At 39.1% G+C, this 17,279-nt stretch overlaps 1 protein-coding gene and 1 long non-coding RNA gene across 13 annotated transcripts in view; one reads left to right on the forward strand and one right to left on the reverse strand.

Annotated features, from left to right (window-relative positions):
- Window positions 1-17,279, forward strand: part of BRSK2 (BR serine/threonine kinase 2) — a 304,717-nt gene that overhangs the window by 55,248 nt on the left and 232,190 nt on the right. The gene's annotated exons all lie outside the window — the stretch shown is intronic.
- On the reverse strand, window positions 10,918-15,579 carry LOC135302148 (uncharacterized). Its single transcript, XR_010363854.1, has 3 exons — window positions 15,376-15,579; window positions 11,918-12,089; window positions 10,918-11,261 (listed from the first exon to the last, which is right to left on the reverse strand). It is a non-coding gene; the product is annotated as an uncharacterized LOC135302148 (long non-coding RNA).

The raw sequence follows: 17,279 nt of genomic DNA on the forward strand, positions 1-17,279 counted from the left end.
TACTGTCTGCACTGGGTTTAAAGCCTGACACTGAATAACAGAAGAAATTTAATGCACTGTATTAGAAACTCATATGACTGCTCTAGTCTCAAAAAAGGTTGCTCCCTTGACATGGTGAGCTTCAGAAATTGATTCAGGTGCACTGAGAATTGATTTGAGGAGTCTCTCTGGCCTTTTGGGACTACAGTGTAAAGAAAGCTCAATAAAAGGATGTTGTAAAAGCGGTCTGGAGTATGAGGCAGTACCAAGATCAAGGAAACTGGAATAGGTGAACATTCAAGGGGCACTCTCACTTTGAATTTGTGTTTTAACTAATTAGGGAAACAACAGGAGAGTAAAGGACCATTTAACAGTGCAACTTAGATTATTTATTTATTTGTTCTTTTCTCTTCAAAATTTCTTCTCTTTTAAGGTAGGTCTTTTAGGAGGATACATAAGCCACTATACTGAGGCAATTCTCAGGCCTACTCTTTCTTCTTTATTTCTTGCTGAAAAGTCTTCTCTCAGTTATACTGGTAGTATTTTTCACTAAATGATTTTTGGATTACTAGGAAAGGACACACTGCCAAAGAGAAGGGTGTAGTTTGCTACACATAAAGGAAGTTGCTAAATGTGCCAAACGAACTGGAGAAGACAGGAAAATGAATTTTTAAATCACAAACAAAAAGATGCATCTTTTCTACTCTCTCCTAGTCAATAATTTTATAATTACAGGAATAGGGATATTGCTACTTAAAAATTGATGCTGTTGTTTTTAATATCTTGGCGTGCATACTGGAGGTCAGTAGAAGCATATCTGAAATAGATTGTAGACAACATCTTGAGATAGATCCTGGACTAGCATACTAGACTTTAACATGGGGAAACACTGTAAAAAACCATATCTTCAAATGACAGATAAGTCCTTTTGATTAAAATGGCTAAGTAAATTAGTAGATTTGGTAGATGGAAATTCCTGTTGCACAGGACAATGAACAAATGAAATGCATATGGCTCTTTGGAGGTAAGAAGTTATCTAAGGTTTTAGAATAATGGGTAGAAACATTGGCCTGTCAGGCTCACTATATTGATGATGAGTTCTTATAGCTATCTCCTTGTCCTCTGGATATATCATTCCATTTTGTCCCCCTCCTTAGACACCTTTTTTGTTTTTTAGTTCTCTCCTGAGATTGTTTTATGAAGTGATTTTCTCTACTGAGCATGCAAGCACACTTGTTAGGATTTGATATATGTAAGCCACATATTTTATTATGGTGGATGTGTTCTTATAGGATTCTTATTGATTTTCCTGTGTTCTAGTCGATGATGAAGTGAAGCGATAATAAAGCATGGATGTGCTGGGTTTGTTTTCTTTACCTCTGCTGTGACTTACACGGGACGTTGTAATTTTTTAGCTATGCCAAGTGCAGCCGAGAATTAATCTTTCTCTCAAATGAAACAATGTAGGATTACAGCAGTAACTGCTGATACCTGCTGCATTTATCCTTTGTAACTAGCTCTGTTTTTGCTGAGAACCCTCATCACTTCTGTTTTTCCTTTTAGACCACACAAAGGTTGGTTTGGATCTTTGTTCACTTATTCCTGTTCCCAGCAAAGCCAGTGCTGGAATCTGCATTGGTCAAAGGGAAGATCAGGCACAACCACATAAAATAAATGCAGTTTGAGCATGAAATGATGTCCGAACACATTTGTTTTTACACGTGTGACAAAATGTTTACCTACTTACTGATACTTCTGAAGGAGTCTTGTCATTGTGGTACTAAGATGATAGCACCTTGACAATAAATTGCTTGGCACTGGAAACTTCTATACCCAGGGTCATTGATCCTTCATTTCCTGCTCTTCTGATGACTGGGTGTTTCCAAATAAATTCCCTGTTTTGCTGGAACACATCACTTTAAAATATCCTTAAAAATAGAAAATAAAGTTGGAAATGTACGTGTTCTGTCAGTTAAAAATAAATCTTAGAGGGACTAGTGAAGTTTCACATAGTGAATGTGGATATGAACAGGCTGGAGGTGTAACACCTACAGTCACCAAAGACCACAGAGAGGAGTAGAGAGGAGGGAAAATAATGTGATTAATTAGTATTTATTTGCAGACTCTGAGAGGATGCCTTACCTCGTATTAATTGAAACATTTCTGCTGATTACCTAAAAGTATTTTTGGTCTACCAAAAAAAAACCCCAACCCACTGCCTAAATCTGGAAAAAGAAACATTTAATTTGACCAATGGAAGCTCGTATATTGTCAAGAAATAAAACAGAACGCATGAGGACAATGCAAGAAGACTGGTTGTATGTTATTGTTCTCTTGGGGTTTGTGTCAGTGCCCTGGCAGTGCAGCTGTGCTTCATATGAGTCAGAACTAGGTCCATCAAACAACTTTATAGAATGTTCTCCTCCAGCTGGTCAAAGCTGGACTTTGCACTTTCTGCCTTTCTTGAACCTATCTCCTTTTTCTTTTTTTTTCCTTTTTCTTTTCTTTTACTTCTTTGTTTCGTCTCTGAAAGTTAAAAAAAATTAAAAATGAACAAGACTTTATTTCCCAGTGAACAGAGATTGCATCTCTCCTCCCAGGGCTTGCTCAGGGTCAGTAACAACTTCTGCAAGAATGATTTATTGACTTTTCTGCTCTGACCAGAATTAAAACTGTCACCAAAGGGCCTGAAGTCCCCAGACACCAGCTTGGCCTTCTCAGTCAATCTGCCAGAAAGAGAGCTTTAGTTACATAGCAATTAAAAGACTTATTTCATGGTGAGTAACTAAAGGGAAGTAGAGGTCAGAGAGAGAAAGGTTAACGTGCTGAGGCAGAAATAGTGCAAAGCACTAATTCTGTACTTATATATATAGAAGTCTCTTCCATCATCTTTCATTATTGTTAGTTTTCCACTTGTACTTTGAATATTTCTGTTTATTTCTTGAACCAGCTTCGAGAACTTTGGAAGCTTTATGAGAAGCTTTAAGATTACTGGGCTTTAAGTGCTACTTCATGATGTCTTACTAGATTCATGAGGGATTAAGGCTTATGTGATCACGAACCATTTTAGCAAGCTTGTCTCCCATCATTTTCCATTCCAGCTATGGATCTGTTGGCCAGTTTAACCCAAATTTGACCAGAAAGGTAACAGCCTCCACAGTGCATGAGAGGAGGTTCATAAATGCTCTGCTGAGAAAAGAGCATCACAGATATAACCTTAACTAGGCACCAGAGCTACAAGTGAAAAAGCTCTGTTGTGACAATTGCAGCCTAAAGAAGACTTTAAATTCAAGTTTGCCCCTCACTGGAAACCAACTGTCTCACAAACCTATAGGAAAACTGACTTCATCATTTCCTTTTCTTATGGTCCTGCTTGTTTTGCCATCAGCCTAGTATTTAACACCCTGGAAAAGAGCTGTCCCTGTGGAAATTAGTGCAATGTCCATGTAAATATCAAGGGCATTTCATTGATACAGTCTTGTCATTGGAACAAAGCTCGTGCATAATCAAAGGGTGAGGATTCTCTTTGTTTTGCCTTTATGGCTGTTTTGGAGAACAGGTGTCTTCTCAGGTACTGTGATGTGCCAGGGAGGAAACAATGCCTTTTGGATGAAATTATGTGCTTCTCTTGCTGCTGTTGGTTTGTGGCTCTGTCCCTCGGTGCCTGGGGTATCCCATGACAGACCTGGAGCCCTCGAGTCTTACAGAGCTGCCATTCTAGCTGCACTTGGTGAATTACACCAGGCCTGTGGAGCTGGCACTGGGAATTTTTCCTTGTCAGTAGGATTTTATCAGGGAATTGTTCAGCAGGGCTGAGTATATCCCTTTCTTACTGAGAGGGCAGCCAGTTTTTAATTGGTTTTGTAGAAAGACACTTGCAGGTGTATTTTTTAACCACAGCTTCCTTTGCCATCTGGCTTCCCATGGTGAGGAATTGGTGTCAGAACTCAATACTGGCACTGTTGGAATTGAAATGTGATTCAAACCCTATTTTGCTAGATTCTGTAAGTGCATAATGGATATTATAAAGAAAATAAACTTCATTGAATATGTTGATCACAGAAGAATTAAATATCATCTCAGACTTGCTGAAGAATTCTGTGACACAGCTGTGAGCTGAAATTCATATTTCTGCATCTCAGTGCAGGGTTTTAATAACCAGATCCTGCAACTATTTCACCAGGGAAATGTTCATCACCACAGCATCTGTATTGCAGACTGGCTTTAGTATTATGGATTAGAAAGTAGACTTTTTTCTTTTTTTTCTTTTCTTTTTTTTTTTTTTTTTACTAAATCCTCTTTATCAAATAAGATGTAGCTGGAACTTAATTCCCAGAAGTATTTTTGAGATTTATAGCAAATAGTGAACTCAGTATGATTTCCTTCTACCTTAGTCTACCAATGCATCTTAATGTGTTCATTGCTGAAGCAAATAGGTCTCGTGTCATGTTGAAGACTATTTCACCTGTCTGAGAGAATTTCATGTGAGGCAAGCAAAGACCCTTAGAGCCAGTTAAAGAAAACCTATTTAATTCAATGTGTGCACTAATAAATATGTGAAATATCTCCCATAAGGGTTTTTTTTTTTGATTGGTTGATTTTTTAAGTGCACAACTTGAGACAACCACAGAGTTCTTAGGGGAATGTCCATTTATTTCCCATTGGTCAGATCACAGAAAGCAAAGTATAAAAAAAGTTAATGGCAAAGTAGAAATTTAGGAGCAGTGTAAATTAGAAGCCCTAGATAAAAATGTTGTAAAATTTTGACTTTCAGTGTTGTCATTGGACCCAATTTGAAAAAAAAACAAATAAAAAATCAGCAATTCTTCATTTTCAGTTTTGGACTAAAATCTTGGTAGCTAACCTTGCTGAAGATGAGGTAGAAGTGTTGTGAGATGATGCAGACAGTGGTTCTTATTCCAATTCACAGATAGCTGGATTTGCTGGGATGGTATAGAAGACAGTAACTGGCCCCAAATTAAGCAGCTTGTAGTTTTTGTTAATGCTTGTTCATTCATTTTCACAAAAGGTGGGCCCTCAAACATGGATCTTCTCAAGATCTTCACTTACAGACAGACAAGAAAAGAAAGGACTTGGGGGGAAGAATTGGGAGGGAATTAAAAAGATTGATTCTATCAAACCAGACCTAAAACCAAGACCAGAAGAGCTCTGCTTTGAACCTGTGAAAAGTACTGTTTCCCTTGTTAGCACTTATCTAGTTTCTATAAACATAAATCTACCCAGCTGGTGATTTCTTTGTAGCTGCTGTCATTGCAGCTTCATCCTCAGGTAAGATGCAAGGTAAAGTCTCTCAAAGGGACCATGCAATTTGCTAGTAAAGCTGGTCATACCATAAAGTTACTTTTAAAATAAAGACCTTTCAAATTGGTCCTTGAAGTGGATTATGATCTTCTTAAGTGTTCTCTTAATGAAATATGTTTCCTATTATAGTTTTAAGGTTTCATCCATACTCATCAGATTTTAATTCATTGGAAATACAGTTTTGACTTCTTTGGACAGTGGATGTGACCTTTAGTGAATTTTATGCTTTTATGAAACTCATGGCTCTCTGAATTAATGATGACATAAGAAAGCCAGGTCTTTAATTTGTTATAAATTTTACTCTGAAATGATGTCTGTCAGTGATAATCATACAATGTAAAGAAGTGTTGGCAGCAAACGATAAGAAATGTCAAGGAAAGGGCAGAAATGAGGAAGGGATTTTTACATACTGGTATCATGCTGTGTCCTCTTTTTGATAAGCTGTCATGACAGTGGCTGTCAAAGCTGTCAGGGTACTGAAGGGCCCTTCTTGAAACATTCCTCTCCTTTATCGACAGGTAAGGAAAAATGTCTGCATGCACCTATACACGTGTGTGGAGGGATAGGGTCTCATTCATTTTATTCTGGATCAGAAGAAAAGATTAAATGCTAAGTGATATTCTGATTCTAATTTGTAATTAATGTATTTCCATAAAGTCTTTGGTGCTGTGTGCATAGTAATTTCTCCTGCATCTGTGGTGTAATATTAGGGAGCTCATGTAATTATAGATAACTTAATGGATATCTGTTTCGTATATATTATGCAAATAGATACCTGAGTTAACCTATATACCTGTGATGTAGAAGAATCATTCATTTAGGTTGGAAAACCTCTTAAGATTGTAGAGTCCAAGCATTAACTCAGTACTGCCAAGCCCACCATTAAACCATGTCCCTAAGTGACACATCTAGACATCTTTTAAATGTCTCCAGGGATGGTGATCAGCCTGCGCCAGGGCTTGACATTTTTCCTGGTATCCAGCCTAGACCTCCCCTGGCACAATTTGAGGCACAAGTTCCCTGTCCTATTGCTTGTATTATTTCAAGGAATTTTAGTTAACTGTAAGGATTTCTGAGAAAGGGATGAAAAGAACCTTTGCTTTCAATGTCTTTCCAGAACTGCTGCTGTAGAGTGTTCCAAATGCAGATACTCTGAGGTTTCTAATGACATCCAGGAGTGTTAGATGTTTTAGCACAGAAACATGCTCGAAGGACCCTGTCTTCATATTAGGTCCCAGCTTCATGAGACACTCGTTGATTATTTGAGATATTGAAATAGAATTTGAGATTATTTGAGATATTGAAATGGTCACAATGGGATTGGTTTTGGGAAGAGGCTTTTAGGCAAAATGGGATAAATGAGGAACAGAATTGTTGTCAAAATCTTGAATTCTTTGATAGGGTGGATTTTGCAGTTGCCTAGTATATCCATGCCCTGCCTTTTAGTGGGTCTGTGTCCTTTGCTCTTTTGTTTTGAAAATAATACTGAAATGTTCCCTGCTGACATCACTCCTTAGGTCCTTTATTTTTCAGTGATGTCACTGAAATGATGTTACTAATCTGGAACTTAAACTTGCAGTCACTATATGAGTTTAACTTCCAGAGCAAACAGTAAAGTGAGGAACACCTAAGCAGCACATGAGCAGAGATTTTAGAATGTAAGATGTGTAAAAAAGTGTCCAGCCTGTGGGGAGAAATTAAAGGGGTCTTTAATTTTAAAAGCAACTGAAAGGAAAGAAGCAAATGGAACACAAAGCTATTGTATTTTCCCGCTCTGGTAACTTCAGTGGTGTTCAGTTTTTGAGGTTTTTCAATGTTTCATCAGAAACCATCATATCACCTGATATGATGGATTATCCACTCTTCTGCAGGTTGAGAAACATATACAGATGTAAAAGAGCATGTTGGCAATATTAGCATTCAGGTTCACCAGTACAAACCCCTCTGAAGCATTCTGCTTTGATGGCTGATTAATCATTTAATTTCCAGCACCTTGTATGATTAGGTTCAATTTTTTTTTTCAGTGACTGCTGTGGCCTTTCCATTGCATGCTGGAACCCTAGCCAGAAAACTGCTGTGAAGGAAACATGGAAGTGAAAGTGTAACATAAATACTGGTGGTCTGGGTTGCAAAAGTAGCATCTTAAGCTCTTCAATTACCAAAAAGTTCTTAGAAAAGCTGGAAATGTTGACTCTAATGTTTTGGAAATATATCCCCCAAATCAGCACTCTATTAATTTTGCTGTTTGATGGATACTGTAATGGCCTTCCAGAGTGTATTTTAATGGGATTTTTTCTGTCTGCTTCCCTGCCCTCACTCCTATTTTTAACCCAATTCTGTAACATAACAGTTTTGATGAAGAGCCTGTGGGACTGGATGGCAAGACTTACAGACTAGAATGTGTGAGAGAGAGTATGATGTAGCTAAAACTTGTGTGATCAAACATACTTCTTGTGTTTATGATGCTGGTTTGCCATATCCTCTGAGATACATAACTGCTATTTTAGCATCAAAGAATGACTTCAACTCTTCTAATCCAGAGGAAATACAAATGCTGGGAATCATGATAAGGCCATTAGTGTGACTTAAGAGTTAAAGTCACACTGGTTAATCTACCATTTATTTCATTATCAGAGACAGGATTTCATTCTGTGATGATTTCCCTGAACATTTCTTTATCTTTTGAACTGTCAATTGGTCAGCTGCCCTCCAGGGTAGAATCACTCAGTGCTGAGTGCAATCTTCAGCTGCAGTAACCTTGAGGGCACAAGGAATGAAGAGAGTTCCTCCTCATCTGCTTTTCTGTAAGGTAAGGCTGCACTGGCAAAGCAAGGGCTCCTGCTGCTTGTTCTGTAGCCTAGCCAGCCATCTTCTGCCTGCTGAAACACAACAGATGCTGTGCATCCAGGGTTCTCATTCTCCTGCTGCTGCTTAACAGTACAGCATGCTGTCCAAAAGCTTGGAGAAGCCTTCAGGGCCCCTCACTCAGCCCTCCTTCCTGCCTTTACATGACCTGCATGTGCAGAGGTGAAGATCCCTGCATTAGACATGCAAAGGGCTTGGAGCCTTGCTAGCCATTAGGAGTGGGAGGTGTGGTTAAGGACATGGTTGTTGCTTTGCTGCTTAGTTCAGTGTGTTGTTACATCCCAAATTTGCAGTCCGGAGACTTGGCTGGAGTGCATTTTGCTTTCCATTTTATGCAGCAGTTCATATCTGATGAAACTGAATAGTACAGGTATTTCTTGGCACTGCAGAGGCTGGTGGAGCTTTGTCTGTGGATTCTGGTCTTGGTTCTACCAAGGAACAGGTGCCTTGAGTCCTGAAAGCACTGTGGTCTAGAAGGAGTTTTTAGAAACAAAGCCCTAAACCAATGCTGACATAAGCATATCATTTTAGAAGGAGTAACTAAAGTGGGTTTAGCAAGAAACTGCTGTTAAAGCTGAAGGCATCAGATTAAAATGGTGTTTCGTGAGCCAAGGACGTGTACTGGAGAGGATGAGTCAAAGGGGATTCTCTGTCATTTGGAGTGGAACTTGTGAGCCCTAGAGATGATATTTTCATTCAAATGTAACTTCATGAACATTGAGTCCTGTCTCTCTTGAGACTTCACTCAAAGATCTTTGATTTGGTTCTAGAATTTTGGTTTATTTTTGAGAGGATGCTGGACATCTTACTGGTTACAAATTTACTACCATGACACAGCTTTTGAGAGGCAGTATCAAAAGTGGAAGCTTCAGAAGGGCAAGGGAACAGCTTTTAACCATGAACTTCTGTGTCCCTGGCTGCCAGAAGCCTTCAGTTGGTATTCCTCCTGTGGCATGTGGCAACTGTGCTGAGACCCTAAGGTTTAATCCTTAGACCTGTGAAGTCAGTGGTCCAGCTCTCACGGGTATCAGTGATGTAGGATGAGAGTCTGAAATAGCAATTCCATGCCCTACTGGAGGTGTCATCATGGCAGCCTCTGCTGCAGGGCAAAACTGGGCATCCTCAGCTTAGGTCATAGTTGCTGAATAAAAAAAAAAAAGCAGGACTGTCTTTCTGTCTTGCATTAGATTTGTATTTTTTGAAATTGCTATCGCACTCTTGTATTTTGGAAAAGTAACGCTTCAGTTCCTTTTAATAATGGAAAACATCTGTCTGAATCCATAATTTAGATTTCATTTAACAAACAATTCCTTCTTCCTCCACCTTTTTTCCTTGTTTTGTTGTCACACAGGCTACCAGGCTAAGGATGAAGAAGAAATGGTAAGCTATTGCATAGTCAGCCTGGGGCAGGTTAATGAATTAAAATGAGTGTGGATAAAAAGAAGTTACACCAACACTTTCAACATTATTAAAATAACAGGTTTTATTAGGCTGAAAATGTCTACAGTGGTATTTGTATAAGTAACTGTGCTCGAGAGAGATCAGTGGCTGCTCCTGTGTTCCCATATTCTGTTCATTAACTCATTATAGCTTAACGAGGCATTTGTTACAATGCTGGGTGCAGTATTTTCATAAAGCCTGTGAGTGAAAATGGACAGGCCCAAACACTTGGAGAAAGTCTCCTTAACACTCAGCAAATGCAGCCATTGCAGGATGAGAAAGGAGAGTGTTTGCAGCCTCTTTTGCAGTTTATGACATAATTTGTTAAAGCAACAAGATTTTCTTGCTCTCTGTCTGACTGATAGGCCAGATAAATGAGACAGATAATAGCTCATTGTTTCCTGCTCTTTGAATGGCATTTCTTTATTGTCTTAAAGCCTCAGTGGAGTGAACTTCACATAGTGGGCTTTGTTGAAACAAAAGCACTTGTTCCCCATGTCACTAAGAGAGCTACAGTGGAAATGCTAATTTGATAGAACTGAAAAGTATTTGAGGTGGAGCCAGTAGGCTAAATGTGAGATCCTCACCATCAGCTATTTACAGTCTTTGGTTTTCTGTCCTGGGTGAACAGCCTGTTTCACAGGAACATCAATTTTTGTGCCTTGTCATTTCACCAATTGCATCATGCAGTCAGATTTCAAATGCCTTAAGAGTAACCATAGTAACTGCAGGCCATTTAAATAAGCTGAAAGAAAAGGAATTCCCTCCCTCATAAAACCCTTCAAAGGTACAGCAAGATTCAGATTCTCCTCTGCTGCACACTGGCACCACTCCACTGGATTTTGTGGTTCTGTGGATTTGCACAGGTTGATCTGGTTCTAAAAGCATCTGCAGAGCAAATCAACATAAGTGGGTGTAGCTCCTGGAGGAAGACAGAGCAGTGAGTGCTGGCACAAGGATGGATTTGTGTCTTTGTGTGTGTGTGCCTGCCTGTCTGCTCAGGCGAGCGCGGATGCAGCCGCTCGTTCCCTTCCCCGTCCCTGAAAAATGTCACATTTGTGGCTGACACAGAGCCACCATTGCTCTTGTGCCCTCTTACTCGTGGAGTGATGTCAGAGCCTCCGGTTTTAGCTTGACAGTGTTGCTGTAGTCAGTGTAGGATGGGCTATAAATCTAATCTTTAATGTTCTGAATCAGAATTTTAATGCAGTTGGGTAGGCCCAATTCCAAGTGCAACATGCTACACTTGGCAATAGCACGGTGTCATCCATGCAAGAACACAAGGAGTACGCCAGGTCTGAGTGTCTTTTTGTTGTGACAATGGGAAAAATCCAAATTTCCCTTTTACTCGTAATCTGAATTTATGCTTACCTATAGCTTTTACCTTTTGCATATTCCCTTTGTTTCCTAAACTGAAAATCAGGGTGCTGTATTATTAGGGAGACCCTGAATGTGTTATTGAGAAGATTTATCCATCCACTCACTGGTCATGGAATAATTCCCCCAGATTCATGCTTACTTTGATTTCAGTGATAGATGGTGCTGCTGATTCTAAATGTCACTGCTTCTTACATCTCAGGATCTCTTCATTTTCCTCCAAGTTTATAATGCAAGAGGATAAACACATTTAATTTAGATTAATCCCTAACTGTTTTCTGAAAAAAAAAAAAGAAGGACTAAGTTAGGTAAGTAATTCAAGTAAGCAATTGTTCCTAACTCCTAAGCTGAATGTGCTAATGAAGCATTTATGAACTGACTGGAGATTTTGGTGCTTATTAAGAAAACTGTTCTATCTGCAAAAACACTTTAATTGTCTTGTTGGGAATATCAGTGAGAATTAGAAACTAGGCTAAATTTGGAGTCTATTTATAGTTTTAATAGCAAAGAATATCTTCCAACATCTTTCATTCAGAGCTAGTATTTAAAATCTTGGTGATTTTAAGTTATTAAACTTCCAAAAACCAATTTGCTATTAAGGAGTGATTAAGAAACTGATTTCAGTACTGGCTATTAGAAGCTTATCATTCGGCCTTAAAGCATTAGCATTCTCTGTTCTTTGAAGACATTCAGGCAATTTTTGAGGGCCTCATGCTTAATGCTTGTTACAATAGCCATACTGAAATACAGGCATTCTCATCCTTGTTGGGCTAACCTGAGAGACAAGTTGGATGTTGACTGAATTGTTTTTTAGTCTCTTTCATTTGAAACTGGTCACTACCAAAACAACATTTTTGGGTTTCATAATTCTTTCTCAAAATTCTTGAAACCCTGCATGATTCTTGAAACCCCTTCCATAATCACGCTTACTTACAGTTATTTTTCCTGCCTGGATTCCTCTGGTTGGGCAGACTTCTCCAACTAAGTTTCCTAGGGAGCTGTCATTGACTGTGGTACAACTGCAGAGATCAATATTCTCTGTGGCAGCGTGCTGAACAGGCAAGATTCACAGTCATCCCAGGAAGAAAGGTGTAAAGCTCCCTGACCTTGTGGAGACAGAGAGGGAAGTGAAGGTGACATTTATACCTCTTGGCGAGGAAGTGAAGATAAAAAGGAAATCTAATATATCATTGAGACATCACCAGTTATAGAAACTCTGAATTTGTGTCTTGTTTTTCTTGTGTCAAATAATGTTGTCGTCTTTCTAGCTGAGCAGAAATAGTGTTTTCCCTCCCCTTTCCACTTCAAAAGTTTGTCATCAAGTTCTTTTTTTAGGTTCACTGTTGTTCCATACATTAGAATTTTTCATCAACTTTTGGTTCATAATCCACTTGGAAAAAAAAATATTTTTTCAGTTTCAGACTTTCAGTTGTTAAATATTACCAGGAGCACCTATTGAAACCAATCCTTTTCCATTTTATTCTCTGTTTTATAACAAGATAGAGATTAACTAATTCATCCTTTAATAGGGTACTTAAGCTGAATTACTGAGTGCTGCCACCTCTGCTCCCCCTCACTCCGAGATTAACATCAATATTATCTAAAATGTCTCAGATTCAATGGTCTGATTTAATCTCAAGAAAAATCAAAAAAAAAAAGTACCAGATGAGAGCTTGGGTAAACTTCCTGGAGTCTACAGATCCTGATCCACAGGCATTGCTCTCAACAGTTAGCATTTTACTGACTTCGGTGATCTTTGGAGTGGGCAGAGATGAGGTAGCAAAGTGCAGTGCAGTTTGGTGGGGGTGGGAGTCTGGAGTTAGTCATAGCCCAGACTGTTGTATAAGCAGTGTAGAGTTTAGGGGTTAAGAAGAGATTTAACTGTTTTGAGAAGCAGAGAGAAAGTAACATTTCCTCTGCTGTATTTCATATAGGATCATGACAGTTTGAGAGCTGAGGTCATCTGAAGTATTTCATTCAACATTCAGAAAATCTGAATCCATCTCCAGTCTCTTCCTTTGGAAGTGTGGCTTATATTTCTGACTGATGTCTGCAAGTAGGTACTGCTTCTCTGGGCTACTGGAGGCTGGCCAGCTGTTAAGCCAGAACATTACATGTAGAGCTTCTTGAAGAAGAAAATATTTGTGCAATGGGCAGCAGTATAGATATACTGTGCACGTTTTGACTGAGAAATAAACCCACACATTTACACTTCCAGTCTGATTTTTTTAAGGTGGTGATTTACAGCCCTATTACCACTTGGCAATCCAAGGTTTGGAGAATAATATCAAGCCATCTGCTTGTGCCCCTGTAGGGCAGCTTGTAGCCATGATGCTGCGTTGCAAATGCATCATTGCAACTCACGTGCTGAAAATCTTGTTGCGTGTCTTGGATCCTTTTTTTTTTGTTTGCCTGCAGGATGGTGGCAGATGTGCTGGACACACATGTGGGTTTTTTGTGATTGACTGTGCTGTAAGTAGTTGGAATTATGATCTGTGGTATTTTTTGCTTTTTTTCTTGTTACATAGCTGAGAAAATGGGAAAGGGGTCTTTGAGGGAAGGCTGGCATCCAATAGAAACAAGATGAAATAATTTTTAGAGAAGAGAGATGCTACTTCTCACAAATGGTTTTTGAGCTAATTGCCTTGTTAATTCTTCTCTTGATATCATATTCCTCTCTCACTGGCATTGTACTTGGATGCTACACAAACTAATTGAGAAGTTACCTTACTTTGGTTTGATTTCTTTACTCTGGATACTATGCATACAACTCCACAGCAAATCTAAGTTTAGTTATGCCCTACCACTGAAAGCCTCTCCACTTGGGTTTTTCCCCGCCTCTCTTTTCTGGCAAATCAGTGATGACTGATGCTGTTCTTCAGAGAAGGCAGGTTGCATGGAATGTTTGGAGCATGCAGGGTTGCTAATCAAGTTTCTGTTCCTACCACATTTCCACAAACTGGTGAGATCTGTTACCTCTGGTTCTAAGTTTTGCCAAGCTTGCTCTGTGCCAAGGAGCATGCTATTGTGAAAAATCTGAGGAACAGTCTTTTCAAAGCCTGTGTGGTTATTGAGGTAGGTAGTTACAAGTGGTATTGCTGCAGTTCCCAACTGGAGAGCACTGCTGGCATTGCTGATGACTTCTGTTTTAAGCTGTGTGTCATTAGTCCTCTTGGCTCCAGGCTGTAGAGAGTAGGTTCAATGGGAATAACACTCAGGAGGTGACTGGGGTCAGCAGTGCTATAGGTAATAAAAGTGAGAAGTGGGCAGATGATATAGCTGCCTGTTTTCTGGTCATTAATGTGATATACCATGTAATCTAGCTGCTTTTAATTATTCATTATGTTGGAAGGGTTTACAGTAACAGACAAAAAGACAGCATCTTGGGGCATAGATTTAGAAGCCATTCTGAACTGCAGACTGTGCAGGAATTTGCTCTTCATTTTGCCTCCTTGTGTTTCTACACGTAATGAAGATTGGGTTCTTAGTGTCCCAAAAGTATCTTGTGTTACTGTCATTACTCATTCATAACCAACTCTATAAATGAATACGTGGCAAGGAGAATATTCCTTGAAGGGCTGTGGACAAAAGCAGGAAATTTCTTTGGGGTGATTCTTGTTATGCTTTATTTGTGCCTAAAATCACTTTAAAAATATTCTGTTGAAAGTGGAGAGAGAGTTGCAGTAGCACTAACTGCATCTATTCAAGGTTAATGTGTGGATCACTTTTTGAAAAGTCATTTTCGTCTTAGGGGTAGTTTCCAAGACATATATATACTGTACTATTTAAACAGTATATGATTTACTATTCATACTTCTAAAACTGGAATGTGCTTTTCCTGTTTGTCATCATATGTACAATTTTACATACAAAATGAAACTTGATTCCCATATTTGTGGTTTTTTTACTTGACAGGAAGGTTTGAATTCATTTGACTTCTACTTTCAGATGTGGGTGCTGTCCTTCTGTCAGAGATGTAGTACATGTGGAAGGGTTATGCCAGCAGATTTTCACTTAGATTTGGGTCATGAAGAAACTCTGGATGTTGATGAGGTTTACCCTGGTGTTATGCAAAATTTTCGGGCTAGATCTGCCAGGCTAAACTGTTCTGTTTTAGATACTGATCTTAGTGGGTCTTGTTCTCAGTCAGAAAACTACTCTGATCTTGTTGTCTTTTTCTTTAAATGTGTCAGTAAAGATAAGGACATAATCTGTTGAATAAATAGGGAAGGAATGGCTTGTGTTTTCAAGTATGCAGATACTGGACAGGAAAATAAGGATAATGATGAAATGAGACCCAGCAGAGACTTGGAACCGACCCTTATGAGGCCATTGAACAAGTACAGCCCAGCTTCCCAAACTTGCTTCTGTAAAGAGACTGAATGTACAAACCATGCAGGGTTTCAGCTGCCTGTGTGGAATCAATGCCAGAGGGATGGCTGTTCCTGCAGAGAGGCAGTGTCTTCCTGCAGACCTGCTCCAGGGCCCTGTGGGGTGTGTTATTCCAGTGGAGAGCTTGAACAGAGGCAGGCAGTTGGATGCAGCTCAGGATCATTCCCCACATCTGTGTGCTTGCCTTGGCACACACAGCCACATGCTGACCATAATCCTGTATTAGAGGCATTGCCAGCCATTCCCCACAGCAGCAGACACTGATGTCACAACTGGGAGATTATGTCCTCTTAGCAGATCTGGCAGGAGAGGGAAGGCCAGATTAATGGAGCAGGTAGATGAGGAGAGGGGAAATTATTTATTAAAGCCTAAGCCTTTATCTAAGTCATATTGCCTCTTTCACAGAAGAGTTCAAAAAATCTCAGACAAGATGTCATAAAAAATGGTTTTTCATTTATTTTTGCAAGTCTGGTCATGGGATTTATCTATATATGTCTGCTGATCTTGCTTTCCCCTCCTCCCCAAACAGACTTGTTCTTCTGGACTTTTCTTCTGTGGATTCAAGGGATTCCTTGTTTTGTTTATTCCACGTACATACAAATGCTCTCTTTGAGAGCCAGGTTGTGAGGAATATGTAGGAATCGCAGCAGTCCACGTTTGGGTGGGCTGGAGAAGCAAGCTGCAAGATTTCTTTCATATAAACTGTGTATTTCAAGTTGACATCAGAGCAGCTGCATTGAGGTGCACTGCTATTTTTTGGGGAAATGCTGTCCATTGATATAGAATAGTATTGTAACTATAAAGATTATTATTTTTATATAGCTTTATATTTATTTTTATGTATGTATGCATGTATCTCCCTTTAAAATCCTGTCTTATTTCCAGTCCAGTAGTTTAATGTGATCAATACTTCCTCAAATGTTGCAGGTCAGGAAAGATGCACTGTACATGTCACTCTCCAGAAGTTAAATCTGAGCTTATGGCCTCTCTTCCATATCTGCAAAACCCCTCTGGATAACTCTGCTTCTTCACCAGTGTAATTGAGAGAAGGATTTGACTACATGTAGGATTTTTTAGGTTCCTGAGGGAGTAAGGTATCTGATCTTTTTGAAGGGCAATAGCCATAGGGTGCTTAATTTTCTTAAACTGATTTGAAAAATCCTGACCCAGTGTGAATACTATCATTTGAGCAGGAAATAAGAGTGAATTTGTAATCCTCAGTAAAGAGATTTGACTCAAAACTTACCAAAAAGAGAGAGAAAAAAAGAGATAACATAAGTCAATTTCCAATTAGTAAAGTTTGTGGCCTTTGTCGAAGCTGTAAACGTTTATACCATCAGTCATTTGGTGTAGTATGTTTAGTTTTAAAATTAAAGGATATCCCCTATGGAGGCTCTTTAGAAATTAAGATAAGATCAAGGAGAGAGGAAGTATAAAGGGAGAAGGAGGCAAAAAAGAAAGGATATATTGCTATTTTTCAGACATTAGAATTAACTCCAGTGGTCTTGGCTGGAAAAAAAAATAAAAAGGAAAACACAACAAAGCTTTGAAATTTTTTTCTGTGTAGTGATGTTCCAAAAACTGATCTCCAGATCTGGGTGTCATTTTAATTTTAAAAAAAGCACTGGTCTGGTCTTGTAGCTGCAATGCAGAAGTACAATTACTTTACTGCACAGCCTGTGTCCCACCTCTGATGTTTCTGGCTTTCTGGTCATAACTCAGTGTGATGTTGTGCTGCTGATCTTCTGTTGAAAGGGTTGGTGTTGCTTGTTGTTTGCCTCATGGTTTGGTTTCTGTTACTGATTTTTATTTTTTGTTGCTATGGATTGGCAGAGTGCAAGTTTGGGATTTTCGTCTGGAACATAAATCGTTCAGCTAGACTTTTTGAATGTCATTGTGTTTTG

This window comes from Passer domesticus, chromosome 6, assembly GCF_036417665.1.
Source record: "Passer domesticus isolate bPasDom1 chromosome 6, bPasDom1.hap1, whole genome shotgun sequence".
Classification (NCBI taxonomy): domain Eukaryota; kingdom Metazoa; phylum Chordata; class Aves; order Passeriformes; family Passeridae; genus Passer; species Passer domesticus.